The sequence below is a fragment of the Pomacea canaliculata genome, linkage group LG13 (assembly GCF_003073045.1).
Source record: "Pomacea canaliculata isolate SZHN2017 linkage group LG13, ASM307304v1, whole genome shotgun sequence".
Taxonomy (NCBI): Eukaryota; Metazoa; Mollusca; class Gastropoda; order Architaenioglossa; family Ampullariidae; genus Pomacea; species Pomacea canaliculata.
In genome coordinates, this window is record NC_037602.1 from 21,445,217 (window position 1) to 21,463,254 (window position 18,038).

Sequence of the window (18,038 nt, forward strand, 5' to 3'; positions counted from 1 at the left end):
TGGCAGTTAGCGGCTGCCAGTCGATGTCCAGGATAAGCCGCCATTACTGACGCCCCGAGTAGGCGTCGCGCAGACGAGAGAAGGAGCTGTGTGGGACTGGTAATGATGTGCTGCAGTTGCCAGACACCATGGATGAGGGTGCTAAGAGACATCTCAATGTCTGCTGCAGCTCACCTCGCAGTTGAGCATCAAGCGGGTTGGTCGCGAAAAGACCGAGCAGACGACACACTGCGGGCCACGTGGTTCCAAATGTTCAGATGGGATGCGACCCTCACACTTGCCAACTGTTAAAGACATTTTTTTTTTACTGTTGTTGAAGACAAAGCAATTACTGGCAGAAGTGTTTATTTGATCACTTTAAATATTCGCTCGTGATTTTCACGACCTATTGTGAACAAGACAAGCACGTGATCGGTTCACACGTGACTATAACAACACTGTGTGTACATACAAGCAATTATTATGTATGACGACCACAGGCCATTAGTCTATTCAATCAGTCCATCCACAAACGTGTCATCAGATGTCCTGACATGGTGCTCATAAACAAATGATCTGAGCAACCTGACAACGAAAAAAGACGAGGAAATGATGATGATGATGATGATGATGAGGAGGAGGAGGAGGAGGAGGATTTCTACTTTTCTCCATCTGTCACTCTCTCTCTCTCTTGCGATCTCTAGTTCTCGGGTGCCCGCAGCTCCGTGCTCCCACCTGGTTGCGCCTCGCCACATGGCGACCAGGTGAAGCCGCAACGTCTGTTGGCCAACCACATCTCCCGTAGGCCAGCTTCCGGTGAAACTCTGCGAGTGCACCCTGGAGGAGAAACCCTGACAGGGGAGGTAATTTGAGCCACATGGAGTGGTTTGTTTACTAACGTGGTCGTCGTTAGCGTGGCTCTGCCCCGGCAGCTCCCAGCAGCTGTGTCATCGCCGCGCCGATGAATAACTCTTTTTTTCCCTTCTTCCTCTTCTCCTTCTTCAGCTTCTCTCCCTCCTTTAACTCTGATCCGCCTTCTGCTTCTGTTCGAAGAAAAGTAAAGTGTTGTATACAGTTACATAGACGACAGTGCTGGAGAAAACTGACCAATTTTTTTTTTTTCTCTGTCTCTCCTCTCTCCCTTCCTCTCTCTTACACACCAGAGCGGGTACGTGTGTGGATCTTCATTTACGCATCAGAGAGCGCCATCTACATACTCGCAAGATAAGACAACCGGGTGGAAACATCCGGTGTCGGCTTGCCGGTAGAAACCTCATGAAGTCGCCACCTGCACCGTTGATGAGGGCGCCCCTGCGAAGTCTGTCCCAGTCCGTGGCCCCCTGAAGGCGGAGGGACCCTTGCAGACATCACGTGACTGTTAGTGCCACATCCCAGTGAGCAGTGCGCGACCTGACTTCCTGCGAGCAGCCATCTTCTCTCCGCCATAGCAGACACTTTAACCACATCGCCACAACAAAAGTCTTTGCGGGGAGAGGATGTTGTGGTCATCTGCCTGCAATCACTGTGTGCACGTGCGTTGTCTTCCGTTATTTCTGATGACAGTTGTTGTGACTGTAGATGACAACCTGACTGTGGTCATGACAGGAACTCGTGACCACCTGCTTCACTCGCTCGGTTGGTTGTTGGTGGTTGGCACCGTCAGAGGTCCTTTGATGTGAGTGTAGGCCGAGGCCACATCATCAAAGAACAAGCTTGAACTGAACTCACGATCCGCACCGTACTGGTGACAAAACTACCTACCTAATTAATTTTTAAATGAGAAAAATGTAATGAGTGTCCATGAGAGTTGTACCTTTTCACCGAAGATAATACTCAAAAGTATGCTAGAGATTTAAAAATAATAATAATGAGACGACGAACTGTTTCGGCCCCGCCCAGTTCTATTTGACTGGGGGATGTTCTTGTTACAGAAGGTCTCAGGTGTTGTCCTCAGAAGCTCTCAGGTGACTTTCTAACGCCGTCAGTGACCTCCCCACCACCTGCTCGACCTGGGTTGGTGCGCATGTGATGTCTTGACAATGTCTCAAATTCCCGGTTTCGAGTTTCAAGTTTCGAGTTTGCTAAGTCTTAAATGAACAGTCAACTTGCGAGTCAACAGACCTCGCACCAACCGACCAACCGACCAACCGACCGACCAACCGACCGACCAACGGCGTACGTAAACGCAGCATCGGAATATTCTCAACAATGAACTACAAATACTTGACGGTGCGTTCTGTCGCTGGTGTAACCACAGGTTCCTGTAGCATACAGTTCCACCACTGGGGGACACAGCACGCGAGTCCTGTCGTGACTAGGATCCATCAGTTCCGTGACCACCTTCTCAGGTGTCGCTGTCACGCTGGTGTATGAAGAGTTGCCTTCTCTTGTCCTCGGCGTCACGCTCCCTTGGCGCCTTCAGGTGCGTGTGTCTGTGCTGGCAGAGGCGGTTCGCTTCTCCTGAGTCTTAGAACTGCATCAATAAACACACAAGTCAGGGAGGGTTTTAAGTGCGGATTTTTAAAATGTCTGAGTTTAATGTGCGCACGAAACGATGGCTGGCGGTTGCTGGGAGTCCGTTGTGACCACAGGAAGACTTCCATGCCAACGGAAAGCGATGGTCAGTCATGGTGAAGCACATAAACAGATCAACCTTGGTAAGGTCAGAGATGTGGTGGGTGTGTATGTTGGGTGGGTGGGGAGGAGGCATGAGCCCAGAGGGGTGAGGAAATGTCTTTATGACCTGCATGAAGTACGTTCACTGTTCATTGAAATATCGAGGAAAGGGCCAGGTGAGATTGTGCTTTTCTTCTCCCTTGTTAGAGGGACGGAAGTGAAGGTGGAAACCGCATTAATCATGTCACAAACAGCCAACAACTGCAAACAGAGGAAAAACTACCGTTATCCAGATGTCTGTTAATATCATGGAGGTAGTTCCAGACTCGTTCTGACAATGCTTAGACTACATTGACAGTGATCCTCGCGGTCTTGTACCGTGAAGGTGTAGTTACATCAAGACCTGCTGGCTGCACTTACAGATATCTCCCTCGTCAGACATTTCATACTTTCTCTGTGTTTTTCTTAGTTTAGTCCTTGCTTGCACCTCGAGGAGCATAGGGCCGCAACATTTCCTCTTTCTATTTTCCTACATTTCAGGCTGCCACCCGTCATCTTATCATAGTGCTACCTTGCTGCTGATGCTGTGTGGTTGACTGTCTCTTCCTTTCTTGTCTTTCCTGTGCAGCGCATGGAGCTCATGTCCTTATAGAGAAATGCGCTGTACAAATCAGATGATGATGATGATGATGATGATGATGATGATGATGATGATGATGATTTTTTTTACTCGCGCCTTCTCGGCTACAGTACTAACGAGTGTATAATAAATGAACCACGTGACTTTGGCTTGATCAGACGAATTGTGCCATCTGAAATGGTTACATCGGTTCGAGAAAATTCCGACAACTTCATACTTCACCGAAATAAAAGAAATCGTTCTCTTTGAGACAAAAACTAAAAACTTATTATTCGTAAATATGCTTCAAAGCTTATCAGGAAACAAAAACTCCGGCTGAATTGAAGGAAGCAGCTGAAGTAGCCTGTACACCTGTCTTGACACCTGTGTATGGTCCCCCAGTTTTCAGTTACCTGTGCTTGTTGTTAGCAGACATTTCTACTTACGTGTTGGAGGTGAGTATTTATAACACTCTTGATGTTGAAGTGTTCCTCCGTTTTTTCTGGGTGGCATTTTTGCCCGGGACAGGTACCTAGCACCCGGTGAGTGCCACAAGTTTGCAGGAGGAGACTTATGCATTGTTGAGATTGGCTTTATTTATTACTGCCTCACGTTTATGGTGTGCTCAGCCCCACGATGGCCACTCGCCTGACAGCTACCATCTCGCCTTTCAGCCCACCTCATCTGATATTTAAGAAATATAAACTGTATATCTCTGTCGAGAACATGCTAGAAAAAAGTATGATTGCTTTCGCCTTAAACATTTACTTTTCGTGATGGATTTATTCTACGTTTGTGAGAAAAATTTATCACAGACACAAATGCCAGGAGCGTGAATAATAAACAATTATATTTCCCTTTCTTTAAATAAAATTGTTATTTTTTTATCAAAAAGAATCGGTAATGGTGAAATCAAAGTTCGTGAAATGTAATAAAACAGTGGACATTCCATTGTTATGCCACAGCTTTATATTATTCAAAGCCAGTTGTGATTTCTGTTTGTGTGGATGGCAAAGTGTGGGCGAGCAGTGTTGCAGCTGTCGTTGGATGCATGAAGTCGTTGTTGTCCATGCAAAGGAACACGTGTTCATGCAAAATCACTCATTTCGGTCTTCTGGAACATTTCCTGCGGGACAGCGATGTGTACTGGCAGTCAAGCAGTGAGATATATCAGGACTGCAACATATCTTCTCCCCCTCTCCCTCCTGACCACCCTCTCCCTCAGTTTTTATCTCCCTTTCCCCCTCAGTGTCTTGTTGACTTTATAGCCGTGGTCTCCCTTTGTTGCTGACACACGGAGGCCATTCCTCCTTCCCTCTACCAATCTGTGCGCGCGCGTGATTGTGTATTGTGTGATGTGTGTGATTGTGCATGTGTGTAATGTGTGTGATAGTGCATGTGTGTGATTGTGCATGTGTATACATGTGATGTGTGTACGAGAGAGAGAGAAGAGGGGAATCGGCGTTTTATGCCGAGCCAGCAGCTAAGGGTATATCACGGCAAGTACGAGAGAAAGAGAGATATATCTTTCATTGCTTACCTACTCGCACATGACTATATATCCCAATCTATACAATTTTCATAATTTACCTGTATTTTCACACTCATGTACACATACAGCAAAGAAATACTAGAAAAGATTTAAAGGCACACCCGCTTCCACGCCCTTAAAAACATTTTACCTATCCTCCTCCACTAGAACCCCTGTGCCCACCCTGACCGTTATTCTCTCTCTGCCTTCTACACACTTGCCTCCACATCTTCACACACCAACACACTGCAACCCACATTTTCTCTGGTTACCACACAGCCTAACACTTCATTATCAAAAATATCTCTTAATCTGTTTCTTCAAAATCATTCTTATTTCCAACTTCGTGAAGCATCCATACATAGCCAAACCCACAGAAAATAGTACATTGCGTATGTGTGATACCCTGTTGCCATGGCTACGAGTGTCTAGCAGATAGAACACAGGAGAGAGAGAACGCCGTTCTTGCTGTTTGACAGGTGCTTCTCATTAAAACCCGCGAGATAACATCATCCCCCTTTATCCGACACCTGTTCATGATCAGAAATGCTCGCACTTTCGTATTAAAATTCTGAAGCCAACTGCACGTGCGGGTCCGATAAGACATTCCTTGTCTCTACGCACCGCCTGCGCCGCCTGCAGAAAGGCCGCCATTCGCTCTTATCATCACGTGACCGGAACACGCCTGTGCCCACGCCGCCAGCTCCCCGCCCCTCCCCCTCCTCCTTGTTTAAAATACGACAGGTTTAATTCCTGCGTCAATTCAAGCGATAGATTGCCTAATGATCCAAGATTAGGCGGCATCTGGGGGATGTTTCGCGAGCTGCGGGGGAGGAGGACAGCTATGAGGGCGGGAGGGACCTGGTTCCACGCAGAAGACAGACAACGTAGACAGACATGATGTAGACAGACAACGTAGACAGACATGATGTAGACAGAGGGTGAGGGCTGCTTGCACGCGCTGCAGCTGGTGGTGTGACGATATTGGTCATGTTAATGACCATCGGTTCAGTTTGTTGCCAAGGTTTCCATTGCATGCAGTTCTTGGAGGTGCTGAATTTTCTGGAACATAATCCACGATCTGCATTTTGTCTTGAATTTCCATTCTTGGTGCATGCGCTCTGCTGATCTTCCCCATCCCATCGAACTGTGGTTGTAAATGCACTTTTTCTTTCTATAGAAATTGTCCTCAGCCCACTTTGTACAGTGACCGGGGACCTGACTGTCCGACTTCCGTCTCTTGTGTTGTGATGACGAGACATGTTCCTTCTACATTCTCCTTGGTGTCCCGGGCTTCTTCCAGCCTGGTCACCGAGGCCACAGCTCTGACCGTCTCTACAGTCCACTAAATGAACACAAAAATCTCAAGAGACCTGACTTGCGAAGAAAACATAATTTCCAACAACAATAAAAAGCAACTAAAAATGCACATTCTGCTACATCATGCAGGCATGGTAAAATATATATACTGTATACCTCAACAACAGAAAACATTTCTATCTTAAAAGAAGTCGGTACACATGTTAACTGCATTGGTGCATTGGTAACTCTCGTTACATGTGCATCACGTTCTTTTGAAGGCAACTTTGGTTTGACTAGTTGGCTGAAATTGTAAATTAATGCAATTAATTGGACGCAAACCGTTGGTAGGTCTGAAGAATAAGTAATAAGTATTACGTTCATCAACATAAACCTCAACTGAAGTGTAATGTTAGAGGAGATCTACTTGTTGGTACAAAGCAGGCGACAGGAGACACGAACGTCAACTGTGTGAAGCTCAGTCTTGTAACGGCTACCCCACCCCACCCCACCCCTACCCCACCCCTAACCTGCCCAATCTCTGTGAGTGGGATCTACCTGTAATTCTGCCGAGTGTCCGAGCACAGGTGTGACAAGACCGCTGCTCACACAAACGTGCTTCGCGGCTCTAGCGCCCCCTAGCGTCAGCACGCTCGCGGTTAGGGGCCGATAACCCTGCCTGAACCCAGTCCCGTAAATTTGTCCCCATGGGGTTGCGTTACTTTGCACCTCAGGTGCGAGCTTGACACCTGGCTCAGATTGTTCTAGCAAATTGCTTTGGATGTGTGTGGAGTCATTCTGCTGGCCGCTGCGCTGCCGACCCACAGGTAATCTCTGTGGCGTCTGTGGGCCTGTGTGGGCCTCTCTGTGGGCCTCTCTGTGGGCCTTTGTGGGCCCCTGTGTGGGCTGCTCATTGCCTTCGACATCTGGCGGAACGGGTGGCTGCAGTTCGTGCCGACGAGAGGTTGTCGCCCCGCTCTCCTACTGTTCGGTGTTTGTAGAGACCTGCATGGGTGGACGGCTGGACGGATATTGGTGGCGCTATGAGTATTATCCAAATCTTTCTGCTAAGACCACTTAGCGATAGTGCGGATACCCTGCCTGTCGTGCCCGGCCATATATTTCTGTCTCCTTGACACTGATCACGTGTCCACTCGTGGCTGCAACTGTCCGTCTAAGCACAGGTATTCAGCCCTCTCCCTCACCTTCCTCACACATCCCCTCAATCCACACTCCACCCACCGACAAGAAGGTCGCAGGTGTCACTGTAGAGAACAGTCATTGACCACCGCCGTTACTGTGAGAAAATAACACGAGTATTGTGCCGTATAACCACTCCAACACTTCTCCACCTCTGCCTCATTTCTTCCATCTCTCCTACATAACACGAACACTCACACACCAGACACACAGTTCCAGTGATCAAGCAGCAGGAGATGGGGAGGAGCCTCGTGATGCACGCGCCACACTTCATCTCCGACACACGGGATGCTGCTTGCTAGTGTGTTCGTCTTCACAGATACTCCTCCTCCTCCTCCTCCTCTCCTCATGATACTGCGTGCACAGAATAACTTCTCTCGAGTTACTGTGCAGGCTCTGCATTTGACGGAACAAATAGATAAAGAGAGAATAAATACATTCAGTGATAAGTTCTTTTACAAATGTCGTGGAGAGAATAAGTACATCTGTTTATACGCTTTACCAGTGTCATGGAAAAGAATGAAATAACGGTCTGTCGTGGTGGTTGTGTTTGTAGCTGCTGTTTATGTTGGTGTGTTTGTTTAGTAATTTGTGCTGTGCCGGAAGCCTGCATTCATCCTGTCATTGCTGTCAGCTCTGTGATTTGTGGAAACTCGCAGCTGAGTACCTTGAATTGATATGACGGGTGGTTAACAAAGATATGTTCACCTCCGCGCCATGGCTTCTTGATGTTGTCAGCCATCAGCGTTCCGCGTCCATGCTTTTGCATAACCTGCTGACTGCTCTCCCCTTTGAAGGTGTGAAAAGTTGATTATGCAAAAGACAGGTTGATAAGGCGTGCGGCACCGCCATTCACCACGCACCTGTGTGACACCGGTGTGACACCTGGCAATGCAGTCCACGGGAGGTTAATGGGTTAACGAACTTCAAAGTAATGGGAAACAAATGGATTTGTTCCTCCCAGAATGCGAACACGACGCCTGAAGTGTTGGCCTGTGTTCCCGAGAGGCACCGGGAGATAAGTCAGAGAATTGCTGATGTCAAGGCTTCGTGGAAAACAAAGAGTTGTGGACATACGTCCGTTCTCGCACGAACACGCGAGATCTCGCGACGCGGAAAGTACGGCGAGATTATTGTCCTAAGTTGATTTAAACACCAACAGCAGGTGACAAACCTCATTTACACGGCAGCTGCGTTGTCCGTATAAATCTCGCATTCTCTCCCTCCTCCCACAACTCCTCCTTTCTCCAAAAAACATAAAGGTAAGCTGTCAGCATCTCTGACCTCACACCTGCTCACGTGTTGACACACCTGGTGGCCATGGTATGGTCGGGCACCTCAGGTATAAATTGAGAACAAATTTTGTGTTGCATTCAGATTGACGAAATCTCGGTCTTTCCCAGTACAATGTATACATATTATACTAATGTATCGTAGTATTGTCAGCTAGAGACATTAATTTATGAGTTTATTGTTTGAGGCCTCATTCATTCAGAGATTGAAATAGTCTGCAACACCACAGCTCTCGATTTTCGGCGGGGCAGGGGAGAATCTGTAGCTTTTTTAAAAGAATAGGAAAACAAATTTTTTTAAACATTTAAACATCGCTAGACTAATATTCGTGTACAATAATGAGGGCCATGTGAAAAGCACCCCTTCCCCTCCATCTCCCCGTCCCCCGTACTGCTGCTGTGGAAGGAAGGACAAGCAGAAATGTGTGGCTGTGAGGCTGTATCACTGGGGTGGCCAACACAACCTGGGTATCAGCATCAGTCACAGCTAACGCTGATTGGGAGGTACACCCACCCACCCACCCGTATAACTCGCTTTGTGCCGCGTGACGTGGACAAACGTAACGTTGCCCTCGTTTCTTTGCTCGTCATGTTTGTCTTTCATCCAACGAACTTAAACTTCATTCGTTTATGTGAGAGCATCACTAGGATTCGTTGTGCTGTGAACAGACTTCGCGGTAGTGGTTGAAATACAGCAGCTGCAATGTTTAAGTGTTTGTGTGCGTGCACGTGCATGCCTTCCGTACACTTGTTGGAGTGTTACACATGTTACACAACACGTGACAAGTTTATTGTCAGTTTGCTTTTGTTTGTTTGTCTGACGCGCAGTGACTTAGCTGACAGGCTGAATTGTGAAATGTGACGATGTACATCGTATGTTTGTTTTATTAACTATGACAATGTACCCCTAAGGTTTGTTTTGCTAGCGGGAGGAGACTGTCACTGTAGTCTGACATGTCACATGACCATAATTCTTGTGGTGGAGGATGGAGGGGACGTGTGAAAGGTTCAGCACGTGCACTCAGCTGCCACTAGCAAGCGCAGCAAACACTCTGTCCCTTCCTCCAGTCCTTATCCCATTCCACCACCAACATGCACACATTGTTATTCCACCCGGGTTATCGGGTCTGATCGATCACGTCCTCGGCGACAGACTTAACACCTCGTGATAACCTTTTGTCACGCCGGTACCCGCCTGTGCAAGGGAGATAAGTGGGTGGTAAAGGGGAGTAATTGGGGCCAAAGGTGTTGGGTGTGGTCTTGGAGGAAGAGACTGTAGCAGACGTGGAGCTGCGGGGTCAGGGTGTTGCGTGGACAGACAAGCACAAGGCCTTCAGACAACAGGCAGGGGAGAGAAACAGGGAAACTGGGGGGTCAAGGGGATTTAATCGAGGAGGAGGGTGGCTGCTGCGAGGGAGGGGGTGCCAGCGGGTCAAGTGTCGGAGGTGGGGGTAACTTTGCGAGGTACCTGACATAATCGATCTATTGCCTGACCAGCCCCCACAACGCCGTCTTTCAATTTACCTCCGTCAATACCTCCACGCCACCTTCACCCACCCACACTGTTCGTCTTTCTTTCGTTGCCTACCTGCCTTCCTTCCACCCCACCCCCTAACTTTTCTCGACCCCTCTTTTAGTAAAGATTTGCCTTTGCCACTCAATCCGGGTACACCTCCAGCAAGTGACTTAACTCGATCCAAGACCACAACAAACAAGGGACTTAACTTTGTTTCGGGTGAAAAATTCCCTCGTGGCCACCGACAGTCAGACGCAGTCAGTCGACCTTACGGGTAGATCGCAACCTGTCACTTGATACCCGGCCAATTTGTCCAAGTCGGGTGGATTTCCTGTTGTTGGTTGGACAGCTCATGTGAAAGGAGGCACACATGAAGAATGTGGACGATCTCGCACAGCACCGAGGGTGTAAATAACCTGCTACAGGTGTAAGTGGACTGTAGCCTGCTACATGTGGTTGTGATATCGTATAGACTGTAGCCTGCTACATGTTGTGATATTGTATAGACTGTAGCCTGCTACATGTGGGTGTGATATTGTATAGACTGTAGCCTGCTACATGTGGTTGTGATATTATATAGACTGTAGCCTGCTACATGTGGTTGTGATATCGTATAGACTGTAGCCTGCTACATGTGGTTGTGATATCGTATAGACTGTAGCATGCTACATGTGGGTGTGATATCGTATAGACTGTAGTCTGCTACATGTGGTGTGATATCGTATAGACTGTAGTCTGCTACATGTGGGTGTGATATTATATAGACTGTAGTCTGCTACATGTGGGTGTGATATTGTATAGAGTATAGACTGTAGCATGCTGAGAGGTGACTGTCCGAACCCCAGCAGATGAGTGATACATACACACACATTATTTATTTTCACACACCCTACTCATTGCACAGTTACTCATGCACGAGGATTCACTAAGACAACGAACAGTGTCTAATCAGAAAGAATTATTCATAAAGACTAATGGCGGCAAACGTAGAAGATGACAATGCGTGTGTGTGTGTGTGAGAGAGAGAGAGGGAGAGTTGTGTGTTTGTGTGGTTGCGTGTGCGAGTATATAATATATATATTTCAGCATCCGCTTTTGTCTGGGTGCATGTATCTCTTACTGTGCAAATGGCTCGTGTGTATTTTTGGTGAGTATGTGTGTGTGTATGTTGGTGCGAGCGTGCGTTCATGAGTGTGCAAGCGATCAAAGGAAAGGTTCACTTGAGTACAGATTTTTAAAAAATGGTTTTTGCTTGTTTCAAGATAGTAAGTAAACACTTCTCGTCCATTTTGCTCCCAAACGAGCAATTCTCTAAGTGCACCGAATGCATGTGCTCACAAATAGGGAAAGGTAAAAATCAACCGAAGTTGTATGCTACTCCTTGTCTGTACAGCAAGAGGTACAAGAAAGTTAGATATCCAGTACAAGTTTTTAGATAATAATATAAAATACATTCATTTCGTAACTTTGAATATGTAACATTCTGGTACTCCTTGCACACAGCTGTTTATTCAGGAACATTCACCTGACAAAAGTGTCCTATGAGAAAAAAAAAAATAATTTTTTTTTCACGAGGCTATGCCAGTGATAATCGTGGTACGAATATCTAATGACCTTTATGTTTCTTTGTTTTAAAAAGTAGAGTTTGCATTGTGATGAGCTGGGAAGTTACAATTGTGGATATGTGAAACAGAAAACTGAAAATGCATTTTCGTTTCCTCTTCCATACAAAAGAGACTTTTTACACTATTATCACAAGTGAAGGAAAACTTGTGTTGAGTTTATTCTGCCCGTCCTGGTGAAGACAATCCATCCATCTTAATTTCAATTCTTTCCCTCAAAAAAATTCGACGTTTCCCTTTTGACTTTCCCGAACAAAATGAAACCCGTGTTTGTAAAGAGAAGTCACATGATGTATCCATCAAACCTTATTGTCATGGTACACATTAAGTAGCATGCCATCAACTTTTCTGAGCCAGTGTTCGTCTGGCAGTTGCAGTACCTCAGGCCAGGGGTGGGAAAGCTTTTCTGCTAAGGAGCATTTGGACATTGATATCATTCACGGGCCACACACACAATTATCAACTGAAATATTAGTTTGCTGTATTTGGTCAGGTGGTAGTCTCGCCACAGTGTGTTCATTAACATCTTTGCAACGTGTACAATCCCAGCCTGCCTGGCGCTGACGTTACAATACATCCTGTGTGTCCTGCCATGTACTCCTGTCTGTCACGTCACATACTCCTATGTCCTGTCCTGCACTCCTGTCACGTCATGCACTCCTGTCACTGTCCTGTCATGTGTCCTGTCATATACTCCTGTCTGTCCAGTCATGTACACCTATGTGTCCTGTCTGTCCCGTCGTGTAATCCTGTCTGTCCCGTCATGTATCCCAATGTGTCCTGTCTGTCTGTCATGTACTTCTATGTGTCTTTCTGCCCCGTCGTGTATCCTATGTGTCCTGTCTCTACCATGATGGGCGTTGCTTTCTTGTCCCTTATAATTTAAGTATGATAATTAGTCACTTAATATAAATTTATGTTGCTATAAAAATCGTCTCAGATTTATTGAATTTCGAGTCTCGCCTGCGTCTCCCTAAGTAGAGCCAGACCTACATTTAATGGACGTTGCCACCCAGTGTGCAATCCATTTTACACGCGCATTGATACATGGACAGCGTCCACGTTCGCGATCATAACAAAGAAATTTTCTTCATTGCAAACAAAATTAATGGACATTTTCGATTCCAAATCTCGGAGCCTTATAGTACAATAGGCTGGATCTGGGCATCAAACATTACAAAACAGACAAACAAAAACAGGGATGGATTTTAATGGAAGTAACTGAAGTATTCCCAACCTGAGTTTTTACAAAATGTCTTGATATACGTGAGGAAAATTCGCAGCGTATAAACACAAATATGCCAAGCAATTGATACTGGTTAACAAACCGAAGCTTTCTCCCATCAAATATCCAGTTTTCCCAGTTTGCATTAAAACCACCACTTCTAAAAAATTCACTTCGGATGATTGTATTTTTACCACAAACTCTACATTTTTGACAATACCACACAAAATATTTACACTAGAGAGAAAGGGGCGACCATTGCGAGAGGGCTTGGGGTAGGGGAGGTGGACATGCATGCACCCACCTCTCTCGTGTCACATAAACTGTCACATGATCTCACGCTGGCGTCTTTTTGTACCTGACTGCCAGGTAACTACACACTTTACGAGGGGTGTTTTCGCAGCCCTTCTTTTGAGCCCACCTGTGTTTTACGTGGGCAAATTACACCAATACTTCTTTGCGGGAAATTTTATTGCCGTGCGATTAAATCCCACGAAAGGTAAGGACCGACACCACCTGTACGCTTACCCTGAAATAGAGACGGGTACTGCCTAATCTCACCCGTTTAAACGTCCTATCTCGTGATACCAGGCGTTGCTGCTGGGCAATAACTCGGGGTGTAATTTTGCGTGTTGAAGTTTGACATAACCGTCGGACGAATTCAAAACTGCACGATGATACACGTCAGGTAAAAAGGAATGGGAAAACTAGACTATTGTGACCACCTGTCCATAATTCAGCGTCTCCATTCTACAGGTGATCACCTGTCCTTAATACAACGTCTCCATTCTATATGTCGTTCTCTCCACCAGTAGAAAACCAAGGAATTGCAAGTAAAACACACTTGATATATTCAAACAGGACGATTACAAATAAAGCCAAAGTTGTGATCAATACGTCCAGTAAGAAGTCGGTAAAGGAAATGCAATCATTTATTCGATCTCTGTATTGATGTGTATTGCTTCAAATTTACAACCCGGCAACAGCGGGTAGAGGGAGGATAAAAAGAATTCCAGCAAACAAAGCCAAATTTCCCATGTACATACAAGCACATTCAAAGAGTCTAGTGCTACTGTAGTTGAAATGACAACTTAAGGCGCCGCTTGCTGCATGGAGACCTCTGCTGCCCCTCCGTGCAGGGCCGCTAAAGGCGGTGTGTCACGCAAGCTGACCTTCCATCATCGGTTTTCTGCGTGCTAAGAACTGCGTCGCTCTCCTTACACCGTTCCACCCTCTCCCTTCCATCATGCGAGCGAAAGATGGGAGGGCGAGGGCGATGTAAGTGGTGATGAAGTACTGCCTCAACCCACCCCCATATACATAAACAGCATCTAAGGAGAAATGTATGTTGTGAGAAACTGAACTGTACCATTGCTCTCGAAGACCGCCCCTGCTTGTGATTCTTTCTACAGAAACAGCTTTTGTAGATTTTATGTACGTGTTCAAGAATACATTGTAAATGTGTTGATTTAATGGCTAGGGCACACAGAGGTTTTTTCATTTTTTTTAAGTTCATTGTCGCATGGCTACCATTTCCAAGCAGTGAAAAAGGGATACTGATATAATCCTGTCTTCATCGATCAGTCATCCCGGTGCAGGCACAAGCACACACGTGCACGTCTCTGGCCGGGACATGTAGCAAGGGAGACAACATCATTTCACGCCATTGCCCATCGAAGTTCGTTCCCTTGTGCCTTAATTAATTTATTTATTTTTTGTCTCGTGAAAAGGGTCTGTCTTGCATTAGCTAGTCTGAACAATGAGGATAAAAATTTAATCCAGCTAAGATACTGTTGGAGGAGGAAATCTTTCAAATAACTCCTTGTTGAATGCCGAACCAGTCACCACCGTGCATCAGAATGATCTTACTTCCTGTCCCTGCAGACTAGTTTTTTTTTTTTTAAATACACAGACCATTCATTATTCTTTGGAAACAATGTTTCTATAAAGTGGAAATCTGGTTTCAAATATTTTATTGTTTTCCTTTTATAACATCCTTTGCAAATTATTAGAGCATATTGTGATGGGTGTCTCCTCCTTCCCCCTATTTTTCTGTTTTGTGTTAAACTTCTTTTTTTTTTAACACATTAGCACTTTTATTTATTCACATACTGGATGTAAGTGCTATTAAAATTTCAATGAAACCTATTTTTCAATACTTTGCACACAGCCAATGATAAACCAAAGAATGTGATTGTACCTGCATTAAAATACCTTTCTCAAACAGTTGGGTTCAGGAGATTACAGTTTAGAAGATTCTATTTCCCAAAATCTGAATGAATAACCCCTCAGCCTTCTTGGTACACAGGCATGTAAATATCATCTTGCACAGAAAGAATGTTTGTCATGAGATCTTTCACTTTGCCTGTAACCTTAACACGATAATCACAGTGAAGTTTGCAGACAAGCATCTTTAGAACAGGAGTTTATTCACTCAATGTTGGAAAATATTCCTGAATGAAGTTTTGTTTAGTCAGTTATAAACATCTTGCATAACTTTGCACAATATATAAGTACATGAAGATTTGTCATTAATGAAGAATAGCTTGTGTTGAGTGTGAAATCTATTTAAAGGACTTGATATAAATTTAAAGAATATGCTTTAGTGTAGTGAAGCTTAATGCATGTACCTATCACCTTCTGCACAGATCTACAGTACAGAAGTACTCAAGTGGTACCCTATCTTCATCTGAACTGTTTGGAAAATCTGCCTCCATCTCTTTCTAGTGAAGGCTGGCTGCCCAGAGTTCATTTCTCGTCTCGGGCACGCTGTTCTTTCTCTGCACGTGGCATCTGTTTACAGGGCTGGCTGCCTTGCCGTAATATAGCTTCAGTTGCTGGCACGGCGTAAAACACCAATCCTCCCTCCTCCATCTCTTTCTATTTCTTTCTCACACGCCATTCTCTTATAGTTTTATGCAAACAAAAAAGGTAAAAAAAAAAAAAGTTGTCTTGACCCACACATATATCATGAAGAAAATAAGCAGCTATAATGCTATGATGCATTTTATTCTTTGAATTTCCATTCTTGTCTACACATAGGGCATGGCTGGTGAACTTGCTGAGAATTCAGCCATTTGACAATGCAATGGATATGAAAACAATGCGAGCATTGTCCCCACACTGCAAAAGAAAAAACAAAGTCATCAACCACAAATAAAATAAAATGATGAAATCTTGGCCTAAACAGAAGTAAGATATCAAAGCTTGAAGGTGAAGGTTAAATGTCAGGGTTATTTATAGATGCTAAACAAATGATGTCTATAAGTGAAAGATCATTAAGATCATACTAGCTCTACATGTTCCACACTAAAAAATTATGCATTTGAACGCACCCAGGGGGCAATCATCCCCAGGTAACTTGCAGTCAGGACAACATCCATCAAATGGCATACGGCATATCCCACAGTTATCATCATTGGCAACCCATCGCCAAGTAGCAACAGCTGTCCAGCTGAAAACAAAAATTAACAACTAAAACATTTGATGACGTGTAGCCTTTCACTTCATTTATTAACATAAGACATCGCAAAAATACAATTCTAGTAAAAGAAACAACATGACCACAAAAAAATCACACATTGTCTCTCTCTCTCTCACACACACATATGCATAACAAGTCAGATATGCAAAAATATGTATCCATAAATATCCATATGCACACTTAACATTTCATATGCTTAATAAATATGCTCATTAAAGCAAGAAAAGAGAAAGAATAAACTATCTCATCTACTCTATATCAACTGCAAAAATTAAGCTAAAGGAGTAACTACTTTTTCAAATAGTCTTAACTTACTTTAACTCTACCAGTGTACACAAAACTGCATCGTGTAACACACAATGAATGTCAATGATTTATTATGAACTAAAGAATACATTACCCTTTCGAATTTGTTGTGAAGAATTCAGAAGAAATTGGTTTTGGCCCATGGGAAGATGAAACAGAAAAAAAACAAAATTATAATTTGATGGGCAATTTTATTGATTACAATCATTGAAAAGTCATATGGGAAAACACATTAATAATTTTTTTTTTCAGTAAAAGTTATACTTTCAGAATATGGATCAGAGCAATCTATGAGTGTGTAAGCACACGCGCGCGAGAGACAGAGAGAGAGAGCAGACAGCACTCCATGTCCATTCAAAGCAAGGTGTGAAACAATTATGTAGTCTATCTGAACTGATTTATATATAAATATGTTACGGCCAAAGTGGGAAATGGCCGGCCAAATCGGGAAGTGGCATATCGCATCACGATGACCGGCCAATGTCCGATCTTTTTCTAGGTTTCGGGATTTGGCCAGCCAGTTTGCGAAATGGCATGGGGCGATCGGCTAAAGTCGGAAGAAAAAGGTCATGAAAGATTTGTGTATACTGTAATGATAATCATATTACATTGATTATTAATTATACTAAATTGACAAAAAGTCAAATTAGTTTATTACAGTAAATGACCAATCTCTATGATCACTTTTTATAACAAGATGAACTTTTATGATATTTCAAATTGCAGAGCAGTTTGTTATTTTTACATTTGCAGCGATTTGTTGAGCACTTGGTAGTGCAATTGCATCGAGAATATTGGCCAGGGATTTCCCGACAGTTCGCGAACTGGCTGGCCAAAGTAGCAAATACACCCAGTACATCGGAGATTGGCCACACATCTCGGCCAAAGTGTGAAATGGCTGGCCAATTCGGGAACTGGCCGAACTTCGGGCTTTGGCCGTAACATATATAAATTGAATACTACAGATCCATAATTTACATCATCCACGATTTAGTTTGTTTTTAAATTACTGGTGCGTGCGAATGATAAGCTCGTTAAAAATCTTGAATTATATATCTGTTTTTTCTAAAGACGCTGTTAAAGAAATAATTTCACGAAGGAAAACTCACTACATATTTTCACTTTCATCTCTGAGCGTTGATGATGCTTTCTTTTTTGAGGATGCAAATATCTACAGATTCCGTATATTTTAATATAATTTAAAAGATAAAACCTAACATTGATTAAAATGTAGCCAGATTTACAACACTACATAAAACTATAGAAATTTAATTTTAAAAAATAGATTTGGATTAAAAAATACGTTCAAATGCTGAGAGTTTTACTATATTCTCAAATCGCTCAGGAAG

The 18,038-nt window shown here is 44.2% G+C and overlaps 1 long non-coding RNA gene across 1 annotated transcript; it reads right to left on the reverse strand.

Moving 5' to 3' along the window:
• Positions 1-16,002: 16,002 nt before the first annotated feature.
• Positions 16,003-18,025, reverse strand: LOC112554228. Its single transcript, XR_003097221.1, has 4 exons — positions 17,799-18,025; positions 16,699-16,784; positions 16,235-16,353; positions 16,003-16,022 (listed from the first exon to the last, which is right to left on the reverse strand). It is a non-coding gene; the product is annotated as an uncharacterized LOC112554228 (long non-coding RNA).
• Between the last annotated feature and the right edge of the window lie 13 nt (positions 18,026-18,038).